We start from the raw sequence: 27094 nt of genomic DNA, 5'->3' as shown, positions 1-27094 counted from the left end.
GATAAAGAACAATGTTCTGTTTTTACCTCTCTACACTTACTTGCTTCTGATCTGCTGTCCCTTTCCGGTCTTCATCCAATGCAGGTAGACAATAGCAGAATCTTTAGATTTCCAACTCAAGTGTTAAATCAGCACTGCTGACAGAAATTCATATTCTCTTCAAGAGTGGTATAAGAATACTTGTGCAAACCAGTGAATATAACATTAATATTTCCTTGAAGATGCTATCGTTTTAATGTAGTGATCAGCAAAAGACCCTGTTTTTTCCATTGTGCTATTTATCTTGTCATTTTTATAGCCATGCAGCATGAATGTGTAAGGCTAATGCTCTGATTTATTTCATATAGTGTAGAGCAAAAGGGAGTGTGGATTAGGTTCTTAGGGAGCACCTCAGGTGCCTATTCATAGAAGTCTAGCGCCAGTTTAGATACTGGAGGCTATTCAGGACATCCTCACAGGGCTAACAGATATCACACAACACCTGAAGGGGTCCCATGACCATCTGGAATGACAAAGGGAAGCCAGCTGGGGTACTTGAGGATATATGCAGTGGCACTAGACACCTCTCTGTAAGTGTCCAAATCCTATTCTTGATGTCCAACAGCTAATTTTCATGAGCCATGAGGAAAATGGAGATGTCGAGTGATTTCCACTTTTTCGTTTCTCTTCCTTGGGATCTGGATTGTTTTCTTGTTATTAAGATAAATTGTATGAAAAAAGAGTTCTGATTGGTATGGTTAATTTTAATTTCTTCTATTTACTTTCCTGTCTGAAGGTAGTCTGCAATACCATTAGCATATTTAGAATGACTGGTGATGATGTCACAGGGAGGATTGAGTTCACAAGGACATAGGCACTGGGACTAAATAAACTAAAACCATCAGATTTTGTATGAAGACAAATGTGTGTAATAAGAAACATGCAAGGGGATGAGTCTATATATATGTAGAAAATACAGTAATACATCTGTACTTATTTAACTTAGTCTTCCCACTATTTTGACAGAAGGTTGTATTGACATACTAGATACTTTTCTTTTCCAACCTATTGTTTTCTCCTAGAATACTTTTATTTTTTATGCTATTGAGCCCAAACTAAAAGCTTTAAATCAAAAAACTGTCTTAAACTTTGGAGGTGTACAAATACATGAATGCAGAACTGATTCTGGTTCTTGCATGTACTTTTATCTTTACAGTAAATCATTGCACCCCTAGATGAGAATACTGTCAGAGACATTTGAAATATAAATACAAATTTTGCAGTATTATTCTGTCTTTACTTGGTATGCACATAGGAAGTTTCCAGTTAGAATGTTGCAAAAATGTGACTTTCATATTTCCTGTTTTGGTTTTTCTTTCAATGTCTTTCAATTTTAGTTATTAACAAATGGACATGCTGGATAGGTCATGTGTAATGTTCTGGCTATGAAAGCTCATAATATTTTTTAAAAAGGATAGGATGCAAAAGTATTTATCAGCCTTTTTGCCACTACTTTGATAACATTCTTCTCAAACCTCATCTTAATAAGTATTCCAACAGTCAATATTAGTATTTTTAATGTACAAATATATATGTAAAAAGTGTGGAGCTTCTTTTTCTTCTAAAAGGATTGACTTTTTATCTGTATTCTATTAATTCACTTGAGGAAGAGAGCCAATAAGATGGCAGTTTAAGTGTTACATTGATTTCAAATCAGAGCTCTTGCTTTTGGATATCAGGAAACAGATTATAGTGTACTAGACCAGAAGACAGTTAATATCTGGAAAATATGTCAATTTGCTGCCCATCTCCTCCCTGAGAAGTCTGCAAAATATGGGATGACATCTGCTCCTTTAGGAATAAGTGAAAATCCCATTGTTTTAAATAAATAATGTTTTCATGACATTCAGATTTACTTCTGCAAGTAATAATTAAACAAAATGTAATGTTTTAATATTTTTAACTTCTGTGTACAGTACTAAAATTTTGAAGGCCAACAAATATGACAACACTTTGATCTCATTCTTGTTTCACTCTGTGATACAGAAAAGCATAATCAACTTCTGTTTTAATTAGTTCATATCAGCTTATCAGCCCCATATCTTCAGAGACTTAGCCTGTAAAACCTAATGTGGCACTAGAAATTCTTTCCTTTTTACCCTTCAGAGATAAATACCCCTTTTTCAGGCACTGAAGTAAAAGAATACAGAATTTAGGTGAAATCAAAGTGTCATTGTACATGGCAAGTTAATGCCCTGGAATATGTAGACATAAATTTGAACAGATTTAAAGATACACAAGTCTGTCTAAAAGACTCAAACATGATTTATAAGTTGTGCAATGGCAGGAATGTTTGTCATTATTTGAATTGTCACTCTTTGCCCCCCTTTCACTGAAATTCATTTTAAACAGCTTGTTAGTAGTGCTCTTACAAGCAGTAACATTCCATGTTTACATCTGCATGACTCTGGAAAAAGTGTAAAACAATTGCATAACTTCTGTGAAGATGAGAAAAACATCTGATCTTTACAGAGTTCTGTCTTTTCTCATCCTTTAGGAGCTGGCAGTGGAAAAGTTTGATTTTTTTATCTAAGGAAAACATTATATGAATACAAAAATATTTATCATGTTTTTATCCTTTTTGATATTATTACTTCCTATATGTTGAGGAAGGATTTTTTTTTCTTATTTTAGGTTTAAATTTAAAAGTTGAAAACACATAAATCTTATTTATAAAATAGAATAAAATTCTGAATAAAGGTTTTGCTTCTTGCCTTCATGCCTTAGGTGAAACATAAGTTAGCATATCTTTTGGCCCATTTATATAGCACATGAGTTTCTAAGGGTAATATAGTGATATGATGGAGAAGGTAAATGGCACCTTTGTACTCTTTTCAGTGTGGTCCTGGAAGAGTGACTTCTTCTTCAGAACAATAAACAACACTGCAGGAGAACCCCATGAGATAGTACATAATAAGATAACTAGCCTCAGATTTAAACATGAGATAGACAACAAAGGCATCCCACTTTCCATGAGGGATACATTACATTTTGATTATCACTTTATATTTGAGTTCAGGAATTGTTTATGCAGTCCTTTTAGAGAACATTTTCTTCTGGAAACATAATTGAAAGCATATATTTTTGTAAGGGATTTTACCTTACATTATTATAACCCTGCATTGTGCACTCTCTGTTTTTTGAGTGCTTGCCATTTTTGTGTGAATAATCAGAGACTGCTGCGTAGCTCTGGAGTGACTGGCCCAAATCCTGGGAGCTGCAGACTGACATACAATGTAAACCAGACTGCATGTGCAAAAGAAGAATATAGCTTGCCTTTTTTACTTCAAACTTCTTGTGTCTACTATGTACAGAATTTGTTCACCAGTGGGAGGAAAAGTGTCATTTATCTGATCTAAATTTGTGGTTGTACGGTGGGACCTAAACCACAGGACTGGGCTATTGAGCCTGGATTTATACCAGCAGCAGAAAAAAAAAAAAGAGAGGAACATGAGCTTCTACACTGCTAGCATCTCTCTTGCACTGGGATTCTTGTGTGACTAGTGGAGTACACTGCAGTGCAGTACAGAACAGCCATTCCACACCAGAGAATCTGGTCCATTAGCTCTTAAAACAATTTGCATCAGTAGCAGATGTTAATGCAGCTAACACATTCAGTTATCTGCAGTAGCAGAGTTTAATTTATATTAAAACCTAATACTTTCAGCAAAACATCATACTGCTTGATGTTTTGAACCTCCTGGGGTTAATTAATCTATTTAAAGATTATTCTAATATTAATTGTTTTATTTTTCTATAGTGGCTGTCAATTTTGTTGATATGTTTATGAGAAGGTGTTGGTCTGTTTGAAAAGCTTAACTGCATTTGTGAACAATACAGGATTTTCTGTATTTCCAGTAGTGCCCTAAATGTCCCTTCAAACCTTAAACACTGTCAGATTTTCTTTTCTTAATTAAATGTATCAATGACGAAATACTATTTATTTAAAGACAACATTCAAGTTGTTCTGCTAATGTTCGCCTTTCACAGCTTGCTCACACCATAAGGAATTTGATGTTTTTCTCCTGGTTCTTTGCCAGCACATAGGTGCCTTAGCACTGGAGACTTTAGAAGTGGCTATTCTTGCGTTTGGTAGCCCAGTCAGCTGGGCAAATGTGTGTCTGTTATTTCTGCAAATGTTAATCCTCATCCGTACTGTTTGAGGGCTCTTACAACAGTGTTAAGAATAGCCTCTGCCATCTTTCGGATGTTGCTGTTCCTTTTGCTTTCCCTTTATGCTTCCTTTTTGCAAAGCTTATTTTGAAGTACTACTTCTTTGCAGGGAATTGATGAGTTAATGAGAGGAAACTCTTTGGGAACAGACTCCCAAAAGTGTTACTTCTCTTCCATTCTTACTACTAAAATGAGTAGATTTTTGGTGGTTGGAAAAGGCTAGAAAACATCTTCTGAAGGAATCAGAGCACCATTTTTATGAATAAAAGCAAGATGCTTATATAGGAGTCGCTTTGCACATGTGGATGCTGGGGGTACAACTTTTTCCCTGTATCAGCCAAATCTCTTGTGTAATTGTTCCAAAAGCTAACTTGTAATTGTGCCAGCTGAATACTTATGGAGAAGTTTGTGGTAGTATGGAACTCTGCACTGGCTTTGTTATGCTGGAAGTAGAATATTGCTATCAAATGAGTTGATTTCTAGAAATTATAATGTGTGCCTTGAAGGAAGATTTTAATAATCTTATGCCAAAATGGAAAGCAGAAAGAAAGCCTTCCTTGCAGCTAATTTTGTACTCAAACCTGGGATTGCCTGTCTTGAATCAGATTTCCAATACATCATGAAATGACATAGGAAATTCTGGTTTCTGCAGTGATACTTTCACTTCATTTAGTTACTGTTCACTCTAAAAGGTTTCCCAGTCAAAGAGAATTATAGCGTCACATGGTGTGTATGCTGGCAATCATGAAGTCAGAGTCTCTTTGTATGTGTGTTGGACGTTGTGCAGTAGGATTCACATGATTATGGAAAGAATGTGCAGTTGCAGTCAACAGACAGCATCACAGAGCTGGAATATCTTTCAGTATGAAAGTGGTAGTCTGCAGGATGTGATGAGCATAGATTCTTACCTGCTTGGTTGAATCTATCAAATCTTACAAAATATTGGGTGAAATAAGTCTTGGCTTTTACTATGGTCTGTAACATTTACTAGCTGAGTTTGCTACAACAGATTTTTCATCCCTTATCTTTTGATACAGCGTTTGTGGGACTAAGATCAGAATTCCTACATGTGTACACCAGAAGTGTATAAACTGCTGTAAGCTCACTGTGCATTTTCAAGGTAATCACTATTCCTTATAGAACTTGTGACCAAAGAGAGTGCTGTGATCATTTGCTCTGATCTCCTGCATAAAATCTGTCACAAATGATTTAGTCATAATTCATTCTACCTTAAGGGAGAAGGCTGGGGGAGGCCTGTGTTACTTAACCCATGGTCCACAGACCCTGGTCATATCCTAAGCAAGAGATGATGACCTCATCATCCATAAGGAACTGCAGTTACAAAAAGCAAAATAAAACCTCATACAAATACATTTTGTGTGTGTGTGTGAGTTAGCAGCTATGTGTCATTGACTTTGGCAGGGAAAGTCAGGAATTAGGTCACATTATTATCACTTTTCTAATGAATATTTTAAAATAAAATGGCACATATGGTAACAATTTAATGTAGTAGAACTTTTTTTTTCTTTTGCCTAAATGCTAAATATTTACTACTTGCCTCCCCACAAAAAGATTGCTACATGTTCTGTAGATTTTTTTTCCCAAAATACTATCTTGGCCTTGGATTTTTAAAAATACACAATGCAAATAGACTGTAGAAAGAACATAGCTTGGTGCTCTAGAACAAAAACTAGAAACTGGTGGCCAGATGCTCATATGATGTCAAATATTTCATGCCAGTCTTTGCTATTTGAGAATCTGATCTCAGAATTCTTGGGTTCCAGCTAAGGTGCAGTTTTGTTAATAACTCCAGATAAATCACTTAATATCTCCGTTTGTCTTTTGATATACACCTAGCTAAGAATGTTTCTATCAGCCTCCTACAGTGCTTTATCAGAGTATAGTAAGGCTATGTTTTTGTGGAAGTGATTGGGGGTTGTTTCTTGAACTATGCTCTATGTGTAAAATAATAATGATAAAAACAGTTAACACCAGGGCAGCAGTCAGTTTTTTGTCGAGCTCCTCTGTTAAGATAGTGAATTTTTCATTAGTCTGTCAAATTGGGAAATATCATCTCCCATGATCAAAGGGTTTAATGGAGCACATGCAGAAAAATCATGGAAGCCGAATAGCCATCCTTTGCAATGCACCAGTATTATTCTGTAAACTGTGTGAATGCCTAAATGCTGTAAATCTAATTTGAGATGTAGTGCAGCCAGTAAATTTAGGTTAAAGTTGTTTTTAAGTATTATTCATTGTCCCCACATTACACTTGCTATGTTAAAAGATACTTACTATTCCATGATATTTCACCAAATTGAGGACATAGAGAAGTAGGATTACAGAAATGATTTATGGTTTTATTACAGTAGAACAAGCTTTATTGCAACATCTATGAAAGTATGGATTGCAGCTGATGAGATGAAACCTATGAAAATGAAAAGCAAAGAAAAATCTCACCCCCCCAATCAAACCCTTGAATTACAGTATTTTTCCAGTAAACAAAACAGCATAGAATAATCCTTTTCTAGTAATAGTGACAGTGAAATCTGTTGCTACACTGAAATGGTGATTGCAAAGGAATTAAGCCTCATGGATTAAAATACTGCAAATTATGTTTTCATTTTTTTCAGGGAACTGAATAGATGCAGTTAACTACCTTGGTAATAAACAAACTAATGAAAAAACCCAACCAACTGTCTACAAAATTACAGTTTGACCATAGATTCTTAGTTGGAATTTAAAATTGAGCTTATACAATTTCACATAAAAGCTTTATTTTTGATTCATTGTTGTCAAATTTTGTTTTAGGATTTTCACTGTAAAGAACTTTCTTGTGAAGTTTCTATCACCTCAAATAATCTGAAGGGAAAAAAAGATCATGATCCACTTCAGTCTAATATTGTACCTGTATTTGGGTCCAATATCAAATAAATTAAATATATAATCCTACAGTCTTGAATGAAAAAAATACATCCTTTCCTATGCAGTGACAAACTTTGTGTTCCAAATCTTGATCATCTCCAGTTCCTATGGGATTAATTCTGAAATTCCTATTTCTTATTCCAGTCTTAGCACTTTTAGACTTGAAGTCATACGTGTGTTTCTTGTTTGTGAATTTAGTGCTGCCCTTGGGTGTGATGTGAATAAACTTACAAAGCATACAGCTAAAAGCAGAAGCAAAGTGTCCAGTGAGTAGAAAGCAGTTAATGTTCTGGATTACAGCTGAGTCAAAGTAATAGTGAAGGAGAGGTCTCATTCCCTTCCCCTTGCCCTCCTTTGCCATCCTGTGATCACCTGTCCCCTATATCAGATTTTGTGCCAGTCTGATTGCATGGTGAACCTATTCAACTTGCTATCACAGCAAGAAAATACTCACTTTTACCAGGTTGCTTTTCTGGTGTTTTAGTGAACTGAATAGGTTTACCATGTGGTTGGGTGATTGCCAGAGCAGATGCAAAGCAAGTGATGGGACTGCTTCAGGAGCAGTATTGGTAGGGATCAGGACTGGACCTTTTTCATGGTGGTAAGACGTTAATTTGGCTAAACTTGTAACATGAAACTACCTTTTGTGGCTTTTATATCACTGCTATATTTTCATTCTAAAATCTAGAAATGTATCACCCTCAAAATTATATATTCGAATCTCCTCATTTAGTTCCAAAATTTGCAAGTGTGTGGTGTGTTGTGTGAGCCCAGGAAATTGTATGTTCAGTTCTAGTCCTAGGTTCAAAGATTTGAGAAAATAGCGAGTGCTGGACACATGCCAGCCAGGGACTGATAAATCTTTGCGTAATTGAGCCTCAACCATATGGTGCAGTTTAAAGGTCTAAGCAAAAATGTGCTGCTACCTCATTTATGAGGCTTATATTAGTGTGCTTACAGTAGGAGAAACAGTATTTCTTTTGCTGCTACTTTCTGTACATGTGTCAACCTAGCAGAAAAAAATAGACCTAATACTTGCAGTAAGTACTAGCTTTGGAAAGCTCCTCCAAATCATGTGCTGTTTTAGGCAAATTAAGAGGTTTCACAAATATGCTAATGATATTGTCCAAAACATACTAAATTTTAACTATAATGATTTTTAAGTAGTTATGTTACCTGGAATATTTTGTTTTTCTCAGAATTTACACCTCCCATTCTAATTAATGTCATATGAGAACCTACTTGCCTTTGTAGAAGTAGTATTATAACTTAGTATGAAAGTAGTAGCTTGGTGCTGAAGTGGCATTCATTATTCATAGGAATATTATGTGGAGATGATGTTTTCTGTGGTAATATATTATAGCACTTAACTGAAATTACTCAGTCACCTTTGATAATGGGATAGTAAAATACCATGAATTAGCCATCAAGGCCAAACTAAGTGACATTTATTCTCTTTCTTCCTGCTACATTCAGCTTTTTCACTAGCAAATTAATTCCACTCATCCTTGGTAAGATGCATTAGCTTAGAATAAAGTTTGCTATTCAAATCTGATTTGAATAGACTTTTCAGAATTTAGTTCTTTTTCTATTCACTGATGAAATCCAGCTACAAATATTTACCTTGCAGACTACCCACCTTGCGGTAATTTGGTCTGCTTACCAGACTGCTTACATAGCAAAGTCACCTGATGAAAAGCCTCCACTATGTATTATTGAGTAATGGCATCTCAGTCCTCTGAACTGGAGTCCTTGAAAGGGAGATACATTTTTCCCTGTATAGACTGCACTTTGTCAGTGCAGGTTTATTCTTTATAGAATAATGATAGCACTGTATGTAGTCTTACTTTAAAAACCTCTAGTGATGAGCTATCCAACATATTCAGGCTTATTTCTTCACTAGAAAATAGGAGATAGCATTTCATACAAGGTACTAGGCAATGGAGAATTGGTCCCACAGGTTCCAAGTGTATGACCCCATCATTCCCTCACCAGGCAAAACCTCACTGTGGAAATCTCGGTCAATGTCACAGTAGAGCATGTGGGCTGTGTTGTTATGTCTGTCCTTTTAGTTTGTCATCATGTAAATTGAAGTTTCATAATACACTGTTTGATACTTTGCTTCAGAGGTAAGAAAGTATGTTTTGATTTCAAATGAACATTGGAGAAACAGAGTGCAAGTCAAGTCTCAAAAACTTGCTTTACGGGACAGCTGCTGTGAAAACACAAAGCTAAGGTTTGAATTCACTGACCAAAAAAAAGAGGGGTATTGATGTAGCAAGAATTATGTGTCCTGTGAATTACTGTAAAACAAGATAAAAGGCATTTTAGTTTTATTGTAAGCAAAATATGCAAGGCAAAACACAAATGTAGAATACTGTGCTGCCTACCTCAACTCAGTAATGATACTATAAAAACAAAATAACATTTGGCAGTGAAAAAAACATTTGTGCTAGGTTTGAGATACACCTGGAATTTTTGCCATATGGTAACTCTGTATTCCTGCTCTGCAGTCATATGCCAGCCCAAAATCTTGCATGGGATTTAAATGGTCCCCTAATACAGTGATGTGAGCTCAGTGGAAGCTCGACAGGTATTCCTGCTCCAAATATGCCAATATAAGAATGACTTTGTTCTGTTCAAACTGCACTCCAAATATCCTTGCAATGATGTCATCTGTGTTTCAGAATATGTACAGCTGTAAATGCTTGTAGAGATTTATTTTCACCGTTATCCTTCCCCCTATGTTGCAGTTTTTAGAGACTGTGTGCAGATTTACGCTGAGCTGGACTTATTCTGAACGTTTTTTCTTATCTTCGAGTTTTAAATGTTTGTCTCAAGGATTGTTCTTCTTCGCTCTGCTCTTCCAAAGCACCTGCAGGGCCTCAGCAGTACACTGCAGTAGAAGTTCTTATGCAGATTACACAAACGCGAGGTAGTGCATGTTCAGCAGTATACCCATCCCATCACTCTTCTACAGATAATACAGGCAGATAATGATTTGGGTTCTTATAAGGCTCAGCAGTTAGGTGTACTGTTGATAACTTTCAAAATCTTATTTGGGCTTTATTTCCTACCTTCTGTACTGTATTTTTATTTACCTTTCAAACCCAAATATTTTTTGTTCTTCTTTGTTAGTGTGAAGATTTTTAATATTGTTGCTTCACCTAATGTTCTTTGCTGCCATTATTTCTTCCTTGTATGTGATCACTCTGTTCTCCCAAGCAGTTTTTAAATTTTGAGTGGGATTGTTTTTCACAGATATATTGCCATGATTTTGGCTGTTGCTTAACTTGAAGTGTATGTTTAAATTCATCCCTGTTCAGCTAAGCAGCTATATTTGTGTTTGAATTTAAGTGCATGCCTAATGTACAAGTGCTTTTCTGAATGTTAATATGCCTTATTGTGGCTTTGGTTTGGAGCACTTAATGTGTTGTTTAGCTGAGGTCCCCATTCTCAGTCATACTACTCAGTACACCACTATATCACCAGATCTAAGTATTCAAAATCTACAAGCCTCAAAAATCCCCCCCCTTTTTTTGTAATACATAAAACAGATGTTGAAAACCTGAGTAAGAATTCTGAGTTTTATCTTCTAAAACATTGTTATTATATCGGAGAAGAACATGTTGTGAAAGTTATTTGTAAAATACTTAATGTGAACTTTGTAGGAATGAAATCCACTTACAGGTCTCTATCTAATCTTCTGCTTGTTTTTCAAACATTTGATTTATGAACAAAAGTATTGGTTCATGCACTGGAGCAGCATAGCGAACTATTGTTCAATGAATATATATTAAGAATAGATAGGTTGCAACATTTTGATATGCTCACATACCATAGACTGTATTTAAAAAGGAAATATGTTAGGTTTATTTTCTCATGGCACGTATGCTGCCCTTGTTGTGAACTAATGGTTTGCCATTGCTATCTTTCCATGTAGTGGCAAGGAAATAATGTTGGGTGAAAATTAAAATTGAGATCACGTAACACCTTGCAGTAACAACAAGGTAAAAATATCAAAACACAAGTTCTTCCTTTTGCTTTGAGCCTAAATAGCAAGTGAGATTACGCTCATGACTGTTAGGGTTTTGCAGCTATATTTGTAACATTGCGGGATATGGTTATGTTGACACTTCCACGCAGAAAAATAATTGAACACTGGTTTCTTTAAGGTCTCCATCATTTGTATATTATGCAGTCAGTGAAGGAAAGTCTTCTCTCTATAAAGTTGGCATAAGAGTTGGGGAAGGTGAAACTCTAGTAAGTTTCATCATTCTAAATTATATTCTTAGCCAAAATAACAGTCTTAGTATTTGTACTTTGGACAACTCTATGGATCCTTAAATACCAACTTACAATTCTTCTATAAATGGTAGAGGATATAATGGGTAAGGAAGCTATTGTGGATAGAAATCATTTAAAGTGCCATTCAGAATGTACTTGAGGAAGGTTTAGCTGGATTAGGCATAGGGCATTGTTGATTCTTCAGGCTTTCAGAATAGCTTTTTTTCCCTAGCATTAATGTTTATTTGTTCTGTGCAGGATAAGTGTTTGACAATTCTCTCTCACAGTTTATGTTTAATGTTGAGTTTCCACTGCTGATCATGCCTGTTAGTGAAATGTATATGCATTTTACCCTGTTTGACAAGAGCATTGAAGCACAAGCATCTCCTTAAGAGAAGCTCCCACTTACAGTGAGAAATAATATATTTCTGTCTCAGGTCCAGGTTCATTTTCCAGCTCTGCTAATTCCACATTCAGTTCCGTGTAAGATGCAAAAGGAATTAATGTCACTAGGATAACCTGCTGCCTGGATGCCAAGGAAATTACTGTTTTCTTTAAATAATTTAAAGAAAACTCATTGGTAGTGTAGCCTGCCCGCTTAACGTCTGCTGTTTCTTTTGTTTCTAAATGCATCTATGTGATAATTGTTGCTGTTGTTGGAAGAGGTAAGACTCCTAAAGAGATCATTTGAGGATTTTACTCTGATTTTTGGCCAAGTATGTAATTTAAATAATGGTTATTGTTGTGCAGCGAGGTGTAAACTAATTTAAGAGGGGCATCAGATAAATACTCTAGGATTTGATTCTTAGTGGTGTTAATGGTGTGGCAGTTCTATGCAAGATCATGGAAGTGTGCTTTACAGTATGACTTTGGATGCAGTGTGTATGGATTTAATTCTGTATTACTTGCCTAAGGGTACAGTTCTAAAATTAAATTTCCGCAATTACCAACAGAAACTGACAATTGCTTTTACCATCGTACCTTTAACCACAATTCAGTGATCTTTATGCATATTTCAACATATCTGGAAACATTAGGAACTGTAGCAGATTTAATTTCTGTACGCAAGAACTATCTAAATAATTTCATAAAATGTTCTTGGTTGGAGATTTTTTTGTTTTATTTGTAATTAACATATTATTTTTATTAGCAGTTTAATTTTTCTAAATCACTAAACATACTTGGTTGTGTGCTTATTTCCTTTATATATTAATATTCCTCTCGGTCCAGTCCCAGGAGGCCAGCTCAGGTAAATGCTCTGAGATAGCCACCAGAGTTTTGCCAGATTAGTCTGCAGATTTGAGCTCTAACCAGATTAGCCCAGATGGTCCGGTGCACTGAGTTTATGTTGTGTACATCAGAAGGGTGGGGAGCTGCTGTGAAGCCCCTTCACTCTGGCTGGATACATGCCTGCCCTGGCACCGGATAATACCAGATGGTGACAGCTCCCCAGGGCTGCAGGCAGCTGGAGCAGCAAACTGCAGGCGCCCCTCCCCTCGCTGTGCCCTCCCCACTCTGCTCAGATTGCAGGGGCGTGTGGCCTCCGATGGCTGGACAACTCCACAGCCATTTAGGGACTGCTTTGTATCACAGAAATCCCCAGCTGGGAAACTGCAGATGGTTTCCACTCTCATTATGCTTTTTGTGCAGCACAAAGGAAGCAGGACAGGCCGCAGAATATGCCCTGCAGATTTTGGCACCTAGGGTGACTCTTTTAGTTTATACTTTAACCTGCTGCACAGTAATCTGTCCAGAAGTCATGTGAAACATTATACTTCCATCCCATGTGGTTGTTCTTCCAATTTATCCTTTTAGCCTTTTTGTGTGTGTCTTTTTAATGGTCTTGACATGAAAACTCTTGGTTTTGATATTCAGTTTGGCTCACTGTCTTGCAGATAATTGAATTGCTGGGAAAATGTGAAATCTTCATATAATATAGAATTGCATTTCTTTTTTTTAGCACTTAAAACTGTTGTATATGCAAGTTACCATCTCACAAGGCATTGTCCTTCCTGCACCCTACTGCTTATCACACAGTGCTAGATGACGACCTTCAGTAATGATTCTCAGTTTATTCTTTGCGTACTCTGAATGGTAACCTAAAGGCAGAGAAAGGAGATGGGAAGTACTGGAATATTGTTTTTGTTTTATTTATTTAATATTTGCTTATTGTTTTATTTCACTTTTTCAGTCCTTGTTTCTAAAAATAAGTATTTGTATGGGAATAAACAAATACTGCTGGGTAACAGGCATGTTGCTTGTTAATATTAATGTCTAATGAATTATTTTAATTACATGTCCTCTTCCAACATGTCATCAAGGTTAGAGCAGCTGAAAATCCTTTTTCTAGAGCGTGCATTCTTATGCCACTATATTGTAGGTTTTCATCATATATGGTACTGTAAGGACCACAATTAGAAATTTTGGATTAGTTTATTTTTATGGTAAAAGATTTTTACAGTTCACAACATTTTGCAGTAATGCTTGTTTTCTTACTAAATCATTTTGGGGGATGACTGAAAATTGCTTTTTCTCCAATGAAATCTTTTCCCAGGAATAAGTAACAAAAGTATTCTTTGAAAGTTTTCGTATTCTAGTTCTACTGTACCTATTTTTAGATGCTAATCTCAAGGTGAGAGTTGTATAATTTCTGTAACTTTCATCCAGTAATATCTTTGTCACAGATACATTGTAACTTTAGCTGTAACTTAATGTTAAGATATGCAAAAAGAAGTATGTGGCAAGAAGTTGTAGAATTGGGATAATTTCTGGGCCCAGAAATGTGCTCGCATACATTGTGCATTGCGTATCTGTTACAGAATGTCATCAGAACCCTAGCAGAAGACATTAGGACTACCCACTTAGGCAAAGTTGATTTTATATGAGTGACTATTGGGTTGATTTCTTTCATGCTAACTTTCCAGCAAAGGAGAAGTGAGATTTATCTAGGCAAGGGAAAAAGAAAAAAAAGCAAAGAAGGGGAAAGGACAGCTGTTTGCTCAAGAAAGGCGGGCCATTTTTCACCATCTTTGAATCTGTTGAAAGTTAACTACCCATCTCCTCAGGACCTGGCTCAAAAAAGTTACCCTATTCCTTAACAGCATAGTGCCCATAGCTGCTAAAGCACCTTACTCATTGAGCATGAAGACAGGAGAAACAGCAGCTCCTTTACGGAGCATCTTCATAGGACGGTCATGCAGCCCAACCCCATGCAGTTACAGCCAGTGTTACACCATACCAGACATGCAGGAAGTGTTAAAAAAGAAGTCAACGTATATCATCACATATCATGTGAATATATCAGAAATATAGACTATAGAAACTGGCAGGTATGTAATTACTGAAAAGCAGTAGTGCTGAATTTCTACAGTTTTTTTTAATTGTACTGTTGTGATTGCCACCTTTCATATTTGTGAAAAGTCAAGGGGCCTTTAAAGATGCACATGAACTAAAGTTTCCTTCTAGCAAGCTCAGTGGAAATAGGATTTTTCTAACACGGGCACAATAACATTCTCAAACTTTATTTCGAGGGAGAGAAACATGAAAATCCAGTATATGATTTACACAGTTTTCTTTTTAATTTGACAGATGAAAAGTCTTAACTTAAAGACAATCTGCACTCGAGTCACACAGTCAGAGGGCTTTTCCAGTTTGCAAATCCACTGAGAATAATTCATTAGCTAACAGTTTTCATCTTCTCAGTTTCTGATTTTGTGATTATAAACATGTCATGATAACCAAAACCAAAACACAAATAATTATAAATGTGATGAAACTCTTGGCACTGCACATCTTTTTTTCTGTCTTATCAATGCCAAGTGAAGGTACTGCTGAAGAGAGAGATGGATCTAAAAATGCCCAAATCACCACTAACCTAAATCATCCAAATCTGAGCCTTTAATGTAAATCTAAGCAGAGTTATTGCAGTAATACATCAGAATAGTGTTCTTCTAAGTACAAAGAGTACAAGGAACATTTGTTTAAGACTAATCATTTGTACACTAAGCATGTTCAAACTGCGTCGTAAGTGCCAATGCTTGTGCAGTTCATAAAAAATGTAACTGACAAAGTTTTTAACTTCAGATAGATGGAAAAATTTTAATGACTTTCAGAGTGTGACCTACTTTGGGATACAGCCACATATGCTCATATTTGGAGCAGTTTGTCTAGTATCATACAGAAGAGCTGAATAACAAATTCCCTGGTTTTATTGAAGCGCGTGACAAGACTGCCATGGGCCTCAACAGAGAAAGGATTCAAGCCCAGGGCTTTGGGAATATACTATAAGCTATAAAAAATTTACTTTGTATTTTGAAATACATTAATGTAATATAGTTACCAGCTTGTCATTCCAAAGAAACAGTTTCTAAATAAACCTGTTTACTTGCCTATACATTGGTAGATACATATAATACAGAAAATATATCCATAATACGGAATGGTTAGGACTGATGTGCTCTTTGCTTGTAGGAATACTTTGACTTCCTAAGACTCAGGAAAACAAAACAAAACAAGCAAAGTTTGAAGTGTTATCTCATAATAATACCCAGGACCTCAATCACGTACTAGTGTCTAAGGTGTCCATTTTTCTGTCACTGGCATCACTGTGATTTTTGTAAACAGCTGTTGGGCTGTAGTTCTGCAGTGTGTTTCACATCACTGGTCCTCTATGTGCGCTTGGCACATTTCACTTGCATTTTCATAATCGCATTTTCCTATAAAAACGCTCTTGAATACATGGTGATGACAAAGAACAGGTAAAATTGACTAGGAAGTAGGAAATGTGGAACTGATTGTACCAATCTGCTTCCAGACAGACAGGATGATCGAAACTCTAAGAGGATGATAGCGATCGCCTCTTACGGTGACGGCGCTGGTGTTAGTGCTAGTAACTGTGGGTGAATTAGAAAGAAACAGAAATAGGCTGTTCAGAGCGGCGCTTTCTCTCAAATTGCTGTTGAGTCGCGGTGACTTCGCGACCAGCCCCGCGCAGAGCTGCAGGGCGCGGTTTAGCACCGCGCCGGCGGGATTTACGTGCCCGCGTGCGCGGCGGCGCTGGGCTCGGGGCCGCGCCGCGCAGCGCCGCCCGCTCCCGGGGTAGCCGGGCCGGGTCGGGCCGGGCGGGGGCTACCCACAATCCCCCCCAGCTCCCCGGCGGCGGCGGGGCGGGAGCATCCCCCGGCCCGGCCCGGCCCTCCACCGGCGCCGCGCTGGGCAGCGGGAGGCGCCGCCTTTGTCCGCGGCGGCGGCAGCCCGCCCGCCTCCCGGCGCCGCCCGGCGCCGCGGTCCGGCGCCCCCGCCCCGCCGTGCCGGCCCTGTGACCGGGAGATGCCGGCGCCGCCGCGCAGGAGGCGGAGGGCGGCTCGGGGGCGGGGGGCCCAGCCCCGCCGCTGAGGCGGCGCGGGGGCGGGGGGCGGCGCGGCGCCCCCGCGCGGGGAGGCGTTCGCCCCGCCGTGGGCGCCCAGGGGCCGCCGCCGCTGGCGGGAGCCGCCTGCCGCAAGCCGCCTGCCGCAAGGACGGGGTGACTCCGGCCGCCGCCCGGCTCCGCAGCGGCGCGGCAGCCGCCGCCGGAGCGGGCGCGGAGCCGCAGTGCGCGCCTCGGCGAGGTGAGTGGGCGCCGCCGCGGCGCGGCAGGTGGGCGGCGCGGCCGCGGCGCGGGGCCTCGCCGGGGCGCCGGGCGCAGGGCGGCTGCCGCCGCAGGTGCCCCCGGGCTGGGCCTGGGGCCGGCGCGCCGGAGCGGCCGGCACACCTGCGGCGGGGCGCGTCCCCCTCGGCCCGGTGCCTGGCCGCCCGCCCCGCCGGGCCCGGGCTCGCTCGGCTGGCGGGTGCGTCGCCCCACAGGGTTTGTTTGGGTTGGGGGTCGTTTTAATCCGTTTTGGCCGTTTAATTGCAGCTAATTTTCTATTGACTGTAACTCGGGTTCTGCCCTGAGAACGCGTTCAGGCACTCTGTGCGCTGCATGTATTTCCTCCACTTTTCCCCCTCGCCATTTGGTATATTTATTTATTTATAAGGGTATTCTCCAGATTTCTTATTGCAGGGTCCGTGATGGTGGTGTGTGTGCGATCATTACATGTCATTTTCAAAACGGTGAATTTTAATGTTCATTTATATTTTTATGTGCAGAAATACAGAACAATGGGGGAAAAAGGCTTATATTTGTGTTCTGACCGTTCTGTGGTTTGTTTGCTAATATATTGTGGAGATACTGTTTTTTTCTTAGTCCACTTGCTTTTCTCTAACCTTTTCTGTGTATGTTGTAATACAAACCGTAAGGGTATTAAAAAAAAAAAAAACTCCTTTTTTTAGGCTACATGGTGCCAAGAATATGGGGAGTGTATTTTATGTAGGCAGTTACATAATTTAATGTCTCTTAGTTGCAGGATAGGTATCAGGAGCATGTAGATTGTATTTATGAAGAAAACACAAACCTCCTTTTTCTTTTCTGGGATGCTTTGTGAGGAAGTCTTTACGTTACACTGCATTACACTGGAATGTTTATAAGAGATTCGGTCCTCAATTCTTCCTGTATCTGAAATCCCAGCACTGGGCCTTAGCCTTGCTTCACTTCAGCAATGTACAGAGCTGCTTTTTGTATGCTCTGAAACTTTTGTAGTTTTTTTTTTTTAGCAGCAATTATGTTGTAAAAAAGTCAAACTAGTATAAATATTTCAGTAGAAATTATTCACAGAGCTAAGGTACAGAAAGAAATCTATGTCATGGATGGATGAAAAAAAACTTTGTCCTATATGCAGATGACCATTTTCCCCAGTTCTTTGACTCCTTTGGAAAAATCTCCCTTACGGAGCAATTGTGCGATTGCTGCATCGGACCATAAGGTATGATGTCATTATTAGCATATGAAAAGAACAAACCTCATGCTTCCTTTCAATCACTGCTGTTGTTCAGGCTCTAAAGTTGCAAAAATATAGATGCTTTCCTGTCAGCTGTGGATACCACAATGGATGTTAGATGCTATTTTCTGTAAGTGCGTGTATTTAGCAGTGTCTTGCGCTGGAATTTAAATATATCACCTTTAAAAATGGACTCTGAAATTGCATGAAATTTCTGTGGTTGGCTGGAAACCATTTTTTAAATTTATGCTTAATAATAGTTCAACTTTTTATAATTGAAAAGCCTTCAGTTCATCTTCCTTTCTAAAAAGTATTCTTGTGATGCCAAGGCAAACTTGTGGCATATTTTTCAGGCTTGCTGGCACTATGGAATTTGTTTTGACTCGGAACATTTGACTAGCTCTGCAAAGACTTTCCTTAAAAACATACTTTGCTGTTTTGCTGTTTATTTTTAAAGTTGATTTAGTGAAAGGGCATTTTTACTTGTTTTAGATTTCCAGTGCTTTTTCAAACCTGTTAAATTCACAATGTTGTGCCTTTAAGAAGCCCTGTGACGTTACAGTGGCTGCCAGCCAGAACAATATACTACTTTGTCAGATTTTCTGAGAAGAAATGGAACAAATTTTGTTTTGCCCACTCTGTAAAATTAAATAGTAATGTCTAATTGGAAAAAAATTAATCTGCCTTTTTTCCTTCATGTTCCAATGTTCTTTACACAGCAGCTAAAGCTCTGCTATGCTGCAAAATAAGAGGGCTTGCTGAGTATGGGACTGAATCCGTGGATTACTTTCTTGAGTAATTAAATATTACTCCTTTTCTAATCCAACTCAGCTATTTTTTTTTTAATTTTTGTCAGACAGAAATGGGATGTTTAGCTTACTACATTTATTTCATTGGCTAATATGTGAAACGTACTGACATAAGGGAGATAAAGTATCAAAATAGCTATTTGTGTAACAATCATTGTAAATGAGATATGTTAAAGCATGTGCTTAAAATTAAATGACGTGTTCAAGCAACTTGTTTGAGAGTATAGGCAATGCTGCCTTTCATAGTATGGGATGCTCAGAGTAGCAAAGCCTAGTTCTGTTGATGATCCAGGTGTGGTGCAAAGCGTGCTCATAGTCTTTGTCTTCATGTTTTTCTTTGCTGATCTTTTGATAATACTATAAAGAGGGAGAGGCTGGAGTGAGGTTATTCACTTACCAGCAGGAAGAATATTAATCTCATTGCCCAACAGATGGAACTAATAGTAAACAAAAACCAATGAATTGTCATATGATATTGCAGTATCTTAAAAGGCCAGTGTACCAGTGAGCTGGATGTTTCGTGTAGAAGTCTTCCTTCAACTTAAAAGGAAAACAAACTCTTGCAAACTGTGGAGACTGTTATTTCATGGCACTTCTCAGGTAATGTCACTGCATGATAAACATGTGTTTATCGAATCATACCAGGGCCCTTGCAGGATGAGAGTAAACGTGATTAACTATTACTGTTGTAAATTGTTTTCCTATTTAAGTTTAGTATCTCAGAAATTTGCATTGAAATTGAATAAAACTGTGTACAGAACAAGTATAATATAGACAGTGATACTGGGCTCCTGTGAGGTACTACGTACCTCCGTGGCAGCTTGTTTGTGACCTGTTTGACTGTTGGTGATGTTGAGGAAAAGGTTGAGTCCCTGTGCCTGTTTCTCTGAGTCTGTCAATAAGAGTGACAGTGGTGACAAAGCTTTGTGTAGCGTGGACGTGTTACAAGGGCACCACTTCATGGGGTGATATTGCTGACCGCTCTCCTTGTAGGTTGTCTGCCACTATTGGGTGATGATAGCTTTTTGACATCTAGTGCATGCAGTGTAGTTGAATATGATCTAAGCTTGGAGACTGAAAGGTACTTAGACTATTAATTTCCATTTTATAGAAACTGTATTTTAAGCGGAGTTATGCCCTACCTTCTTGTATTTATGTAAGGCAAGTAGGATTGTATGATCCTAAAATACTGTAGTACTTGCAAGAAAAGTTCAGCTAACATTTTCAAAGTATTTGCTTTAGAAACATGACTGATATTATGTAAAAGGCAAAAAAAAAAAGTAGTCATCAGTGCTTGAAGCCTGTATGTTGTCTTAAAAATGACTGCCTGCTTGGTGAAAGTAGCCCAGTAGATGCATGTTCTTTTCTGAGCATCTTGACCAAAATTTCTGAGTAGTTGTGTTAAAAAGGCTGCAGTCACATCGTCAGTTCTAATCAGAAACCTTGAACTGTTAATTCAAGATGTCGTCACTCATGTTATAAGTGTACATATTTCAGTCATCCTTTCAAGACCTAGGAATCCCATTTTTTGTTTTGGTAATGTGGATGCTAGGCTTCCAAGTTCTGCTGGCAGGATATATGAGTTTAGTTTTCAGGGCAAATAATGAGTTATGACTTCCATATCTTTGTCTTATTTGTAGAAAGCTGTTGGTTCTTCTTATGACATTCGCCCTGTTGTACTGAGGAGAATACTGAAGTGACTAAGTTTAATTTTGAATTGGATTTAGACAGTGTGATGACTGCTATCCTGATTCTTTGTGCTAATATCTTATGTTACATTTGCACATTTTTGTGTCACAACTGTATTTTTTATGCTTGGAGAGGAAAGGTATGCTAATACAATTTTTGTTTAATGGACAGTCATTCTTGTCATTTGTTTAGTAAATATCTCCTGAAATATGCAGTTTTGAAAAAGTAGAAAATAATTACTTTTAAATGATGATTTTGAGAGATTAAAACATAATTTTGAAAGCAGTTCTTTTCTTACAAATATAGAGGTTTAAACCCTTCTACCTGACACAACTGCATCAAGTGTGTGTCCTGGAGAAGCAGTAATAATAATTGAAATGAATTTGAAATTGAGATGTTAATCCAGCCTTACTTGTCCAAAAGACCCAGTTAATACAGTCAAGCCAGAGCTGACAGTTGAAATAGTGCACTGTTTGTCCCTTAGATCATTAAGGGAGTACCAAAAAGCGGATGATTGATGGGTAGTCTGAGCTGCTTCCTTTCAGGGGGTGGGGTGGGGTGGGGTCACTGTGGCATAATTAATAGTTTGTGTCTTTGCTTTTTTATTACCATTGGAAATTACCTGAAGAAACTGTTGAAAATAAAGAACAGAGTGTGTTGAAATACAAAAAAGAAAAAGATCAGCTGTGCTGTTGAGCTGGTATTTTGTGGTACCAGAGTAGACATGAGTAGACAAACTGGGGAGTTACACAGCTATTCCAGCGTGCTTGGTTCAGATTTCTTAAGGTGTATGTGTCTATATAAGTGTACGTACAGCTTCTCAAAGGCAAAATTGCACTTGTGGCATTTTAGCCATAAAACCTCTAGTAACGTTGTCAATATGCCTGTAGCATTTAAGTTTGGTCACTTGTATTGACCATCAGAGGAAGATGTTAGGTAACAACAATTAGTATTTAGATGGTAAGCCCACCTAAATATTGCATGGAGGGTGGTTAAATGTGTGTGTGTGTTAAGTGCTATGGTGGCCAGGATCCATTGGCTAGGATCCACTTGAAAATCAGATTAAAAGTTTCTGTGCTTGACAAATGTAATGTCATTAGTTTAAAAATTCCCTGAAGGCTAGTATTGTAATTAGATGAGCCCAAAGCATGCAGCATTAAAACTCATTTTCCTCCAGGAATCAGCATCTTAAAAAAAAAAAAAAAGAATCATTAACTGATCCTTGTCCGATGAAGTAACCGCAGGAAGAAAGACCAGGTTGCCAGGAATGTGTGACAGAGTCACAGCTTCTTACAGTCAGTGGGGCGGGTCAGCTGCAGCCTGGTGGGAAGCAGTGAGATCTATGAGACTCTTGTTAAAAGAATGCTCAGAAGTGATTATTCATTAGATGCCCCATATGAAGAGCTTCCCTAAATTGGATATTACAGTTGATGAGTATTGGCAACAGTCATGAACAATAAAAAAAGTAAAACCAGCAGTTCCATTTGGATTCTGATTGGGATGAAAAGAGAGATTCTCATTTTTGACTTTTTTTTTTTTTTTTTTTAACTTGGCTCTTTCAAGAGAGTGTGAGCTTCACAGTTCTAGGCTACAATGTTCCCACTTCAAAGGCTATGCTTCTTATGGTGTATGTTTATTTAAGGTGCATTTTAAAACAAACCAATTGGCTAGCTCGATGTTATTCTTTTGCTAGATTACTGATTGGAATCTGTTTCAAGCTGGCAGTCTGAGGAAAAATAGTTATTTCTCTCACAAGAAATGAGAAAGAGTGAGGATTGTAAGATGTAAGCTCATCATCTCTTTCAAATGTAACCACAGCTGGCAAAGAACATTAATTTATACTTAATTGATTGCTCTAATAAAAATGTCTGCATGAATGGAGCTATTGTTAGGAAGGAAATAATTTCCCAAATATTTGCATTACATTTCTTAATTAGATACAATATTAAAAATAGGAAAATTGTTATTATAATTCTAGTAGGCTCCCTGAGACTTGCGAAACTTTCATTGAGTAAGTCAGGCTATGCTGGTACTGGCCGACTGAGCAGGGTCAGGGTCTGGACTCGAACACTGTCCCAGGGTTGTGGCACTGTGTAATTGTTAGTGGGCTCCCTGGCATGCTTTTGGCCAGTGCCAGCAGGCCAAGCCAGGCAATTGCCCAGGTGCAGCTCAGGGAACACCGAGGACCAGGGACTATCCCAAGAGGCAGTATGGATGAGACAGCCCTGTTTTGTGAGGAAAGAACATTTAGCACACACGCTGTACTGTGTAGTTTCAGAATCTATTTCCTGGCCAACCGTGTGTACTGATACGGATGTAGCCCTGAAGACAATGCTGCATATTTTTTGGATAAGAAAAAGCTCCTGGTGTGCTCTTTAACTAGAGAAAAACAAAAAACTGCTGTCATCTTGATGAGAAAGCAGCATTTAAGAAAGTTTGCTGCATATTGTTTTTTCACATGCATACATATGAACTAGTTTCGTATGTTTTGAATAATGTCATGTTGGGTAATGTCCAGATCGTCTCAAAATGCCATTAAGATCTTGTAAGCATGTGTGGCAAAGTATCAAAGTTAGAATAAATGTCAGAACTCATATTTGTTTTGTGCTGTCTTTTTGTCCCAGATTTTTATCTAATAATCTCTGAGTGTATAGATATGATGCTGTCTCTGTTTCATTCCCTGAAAGGTGCTTTTACTTTCTTGGAATGAAATATCTTCTTGTACAATGTAACTTAAACCTAGTCCAACATTTAAACACATTCTATTAGCTTGAGTAAGTGTGTGTTATGAACTTCTTCTGAACTTGATTAAGTGTATGTTGTTTTGGGCTTTTAGGTGTTGCAAGCTCATATTTCTCATTATAAAATCACTGGTTAATGCAGAGAACCAATGTAAACACAGTAGTGCTGTTTCTCAGCAGGTGTAAATTGTCATGCTTCTTAGAATCATGATAATATCTGCTTTAGGCCTTTGTTTGTGTCACCAGTTTAGTTACACTGAACAGTTAGATGTGTTTTTCTTTCTGGTACCAAAGATGTAGGCTTTTTCTTTTTCTTTTTTCTTTTCTTTTTTTGAAAGTCTTTTTCTTGTTTCTTTTTCTTAAGCATTGTGTGAAACATACTGAATATTGCAAATTATGGAAGGCTGATTTTTTAGAGTTGATTTTTATCCAGGCCTTCATAATAAATACGTAAATAAGGTCAAATTGTTAGATTTAGCATTCTAACAGTTGGACTAATTGTGGATTTAAAAATTTCACCTTATTTTCCATAATTTTTTTTTCTAATTTACTGTATTCAGCTAGGTCTTGCATTAATTTCTTCTTGCATTTTTGAAAATACTAATTTCAAATGAGGTACTGTCTTTTAGAAACTGACTTACATTTTGCAAGAAATTTTTGCTTTTATGTTCAGCTGTTTCATTTACTATTATAGTAATACTGACTGTGTGAAAAGGCATAAACTGAAGTACTGTATTTCTATCTAAGGTAAGTTTGAAAATCAGGCAAAAGGAATTGACATAGATATACAGTAATACTTTTTTTTTCTTTTGATTTATCCATGTTCAACTTCTGACATGTTTGGTTCATCATGACAAGATAGGTCACCAGCTGAAGCAATTAACTGCCAAGTCTGTATGTACATGAAGTCAGGAAAGCTCTATCTGTCTTACAGCTTGCTTATGCTTATCTCAGTTTACAGTGGGTGTGAGGTACTGTAGATACAACAAGTATGTTCAACACCTCTTGGCATAAGGTTCCTAAGTCTTTATTCAGTTAGCCATAAGGTGACAGCCGTCACTTCATTAAAAATAAACAACTCCCCTCAGGTAACTAGTTTTGTTTCTTGCTTGATAATAGCCTAATTTATTTTATGTTTGCTGATTATAAATGTAGGGGGTAAATAAAATCAATAAAATTTATTTTCTTTTTTTGGTTTTAATAGAAGTGCCATGAGTTGGCAAGAAAGAATTCTTCACTTTAATCTTACAGCTTTTTTTCTACCTGTAAATGGATACTTCCTACACTGCTATTTTTTAACAAGGGATACCATCCATTTTTAATCTGTTCTTAGAAGAAAGTGTAAGCCTCAGGTCTTGTGCCTTTCCCTGTATTTCCTTGCCAGGGTTTGTGTTATTCTTAGTAAGTCCTTTTCCTACCAATGCCTTGATAAAAATCCACCCAAAGAAAAAGGGAGACTGCTGGGAGACTGCTTAAGGAGAACAAAATACAGACATTGTCAAATTCTTAAGTACTCAGTCTGGAGAAATAGAAAGTTTTCCTCAGATCTCTTTCTGCTGTGTAACTAGGTTTTATATGAGGTCTTATATATTGAACCATTTCTGACAGAGGACTTTGATTTTTAAATTGACGACATTCCTTTATTACTGTATGAGACGGTGTTGGGTATGTGTATATGTACGTTAAAGCATTTAACTTACCCCATGTGATTAACCACACGTGAGACTTTTTTTAACAGAACAGATTATTAGTTTTTGTAAGTGGGATGATGAAAAGTTCTGTCTCCGAAATGCCTTAGAAGTATGAGCAACCTGGGACAAGTTGTATATCTTAATTTCATTTCCAAGGGAAAAAGGCATTGACTTAGTGTGTAGCTGACTGTGTGTGATTTGGAAAGCAAAAAGCAATATTCAAGGAGTAAAGGATTTAGCTTTCCACTGAGTATGCTTCATGACTTGCGATGTAGGCTGCAACTCAGCTGCAGCAAGTCTTATTTGTCAAATAATTATTTTGATCTGAGTCCACAACCCTAACATAAATCGATTAATGTTTACTCATGTAAGTAGTCCTACAAAAAAAATCAATATCATAATAATTCCTTGTTAGTAGAGAAGCCATTGCGCAGTCAATCCTGGCCCCGCACAGTCGTGGCAGCGGGGGGACGCGAGGTTTAGAGCCTTACCTTTTTGCAGCAGATTCTGATTGTGTATCTTCTTGCTATAAGGGGCTGCTTATTCCCTTTTCTTCATCTACTATCCAAAATACTTTCTAAATATAAAACTCATCCGTTATATGTCTTGGGAAACAGGTTTAGATTGACCTTAGACTTTTAGATTGACAATCTAAGTCCAGTACAGATTGTTGAAGCCTATAAATTGTTACTTCTAAAGGAAGCTTTGCATCCTGTGTAAAAGAAATGAGTCTTCTCAACTGAGTTCTGTACCTGATGATTTGGAACATGGGAAGATGGTATTGTGTGTAACACTTGTTTTTTGAATGTATTTCTGTGCCTACTGTGGTTTGCTGAAAAAGGAAAGAGTAAGCCTGATTGCAGGTAATGTAAACGAGCATAACTTTTAATTGAGCTACTCTTGATTTATACTTGCTAAACCAGGCCAAGTACAGTTTAAATTAGGTGGATTAACAGAATGTAATCTGCTTTGATTAGTGTATCTGATCAATGTTTCCTTCAGTCATTTTGTTTCATTTTTAAAGACCCTGCAATATATTAGGGATCTACTCTAAAAATTCTGTGAAGTGTGGCTTACTACAGAAAAATGGCAAAAGTATTGCATCATACATTCACATTTCCTGTATTCAGGGAAAAAGCTTTCTAGTATGAATATGCAGCTTTTCATTTTTCTATGAAATACTTCAATCACTGGAAAGTTGTATTGTTACACATACTGTCATCTTTGCAAAATTTTGGGTAGTTCAGTCTAACTGGACTCAATTGTAGGTATTTTATCTCATTAAAATGTGAATGTACGTAATCATACTTTGTGTTTTTGTAGCTCTTTATTTAAAAGTTCAGAAACATGCGTCTGCAGCATGTCTGTCTGTGATTCTTCTTGTTACTAGTCATCTGGAATTAAAAATAGTCCAGATGGGATCTCTAGAGCATGAGTATTCTGAACTGCAGTTAGCTGCTATAGTTTGCTGGCCAGATTTAATTTACAGGTGATATTTCACTTACCTATGGCTTATATAAAATAGTGGGCCTAGAAATTTTACTGAGGTGAACAGAATATCACCTAATTTACATTTAGCAGGAATTGAATGCGTAGGAGTATAGAGTGTCTGCAGGTCATTTTGTACGGAAATAGAGTAGGTCTAAGTATTCATCCACTGTTCGTATGTGGGGAGGACCCAAGGAATAGTCAGAAGTGTTTACAGCACTTCTACTTCCAGACCATGCAGGAAATGTCTTGTATAGGCATTTGCAGTGGGAAGAATGAGTAGGACTGCAAACTCTCTTGTAGGTGCACCTTTCTGACACAATGCATTTGGCAAAGTCCAGGATTTAGGTTGCAAGAACTGGGGATAAAATGTTCCTGGTTGTAAGGATTCAGCTACT

At 37.9% G+C, this 27094-nt stretch overlaps 1 protein-coding gene across 4 annotated transcripts in view; it reads left to right on the top strand.

Moving 5' to 3' along the window:
* The window catches only part of HECW2 (HECT, C2 and WW domain containing E3 ubiquitin protein ligase 2), a 200615-nt gene that overhangs the window by 4393 nt on the left and 169128 nt on the right, over positions 1-27094 (top strand). For 3 of the 4 annotated variants that reach the window (XM_064515130.1, XM_064515132.1, XM_064515134.1), the window contains exon 1: positions 16435-17030. The exons of the other annotated variant lie outside the window; for it this stretch is intronic. The gene's annotated coding sequence lies outside the window, so the exon portion shown is untranslated. Of the gene's footprint in view, positions 1-16434; positions 17031-27094 lie in introns of those variants that run through there. 4 annotated transcript variants of the gene reach the window in all.

This window comes from Dromaius novaehollandiae, chromosome 7 (assembly GCF_036370855.1).
Source record: "Dromaius novaehollandiae isolate bDroNov1 chromosome 7, bDroNov1.hap1, whole genome shotgun sequence".
Taxonomy (NCBI): Eukaryota; Metazoa; Chordata; class Aves; order Casuariiformes; family Dromaiidae; genus Dromaius; species Dromaius novaehollandiae.
Note: the sequence above shows the minus strand (reverse complement) of the source record. Positions and strands in the feature narration are given on the sequence as shown.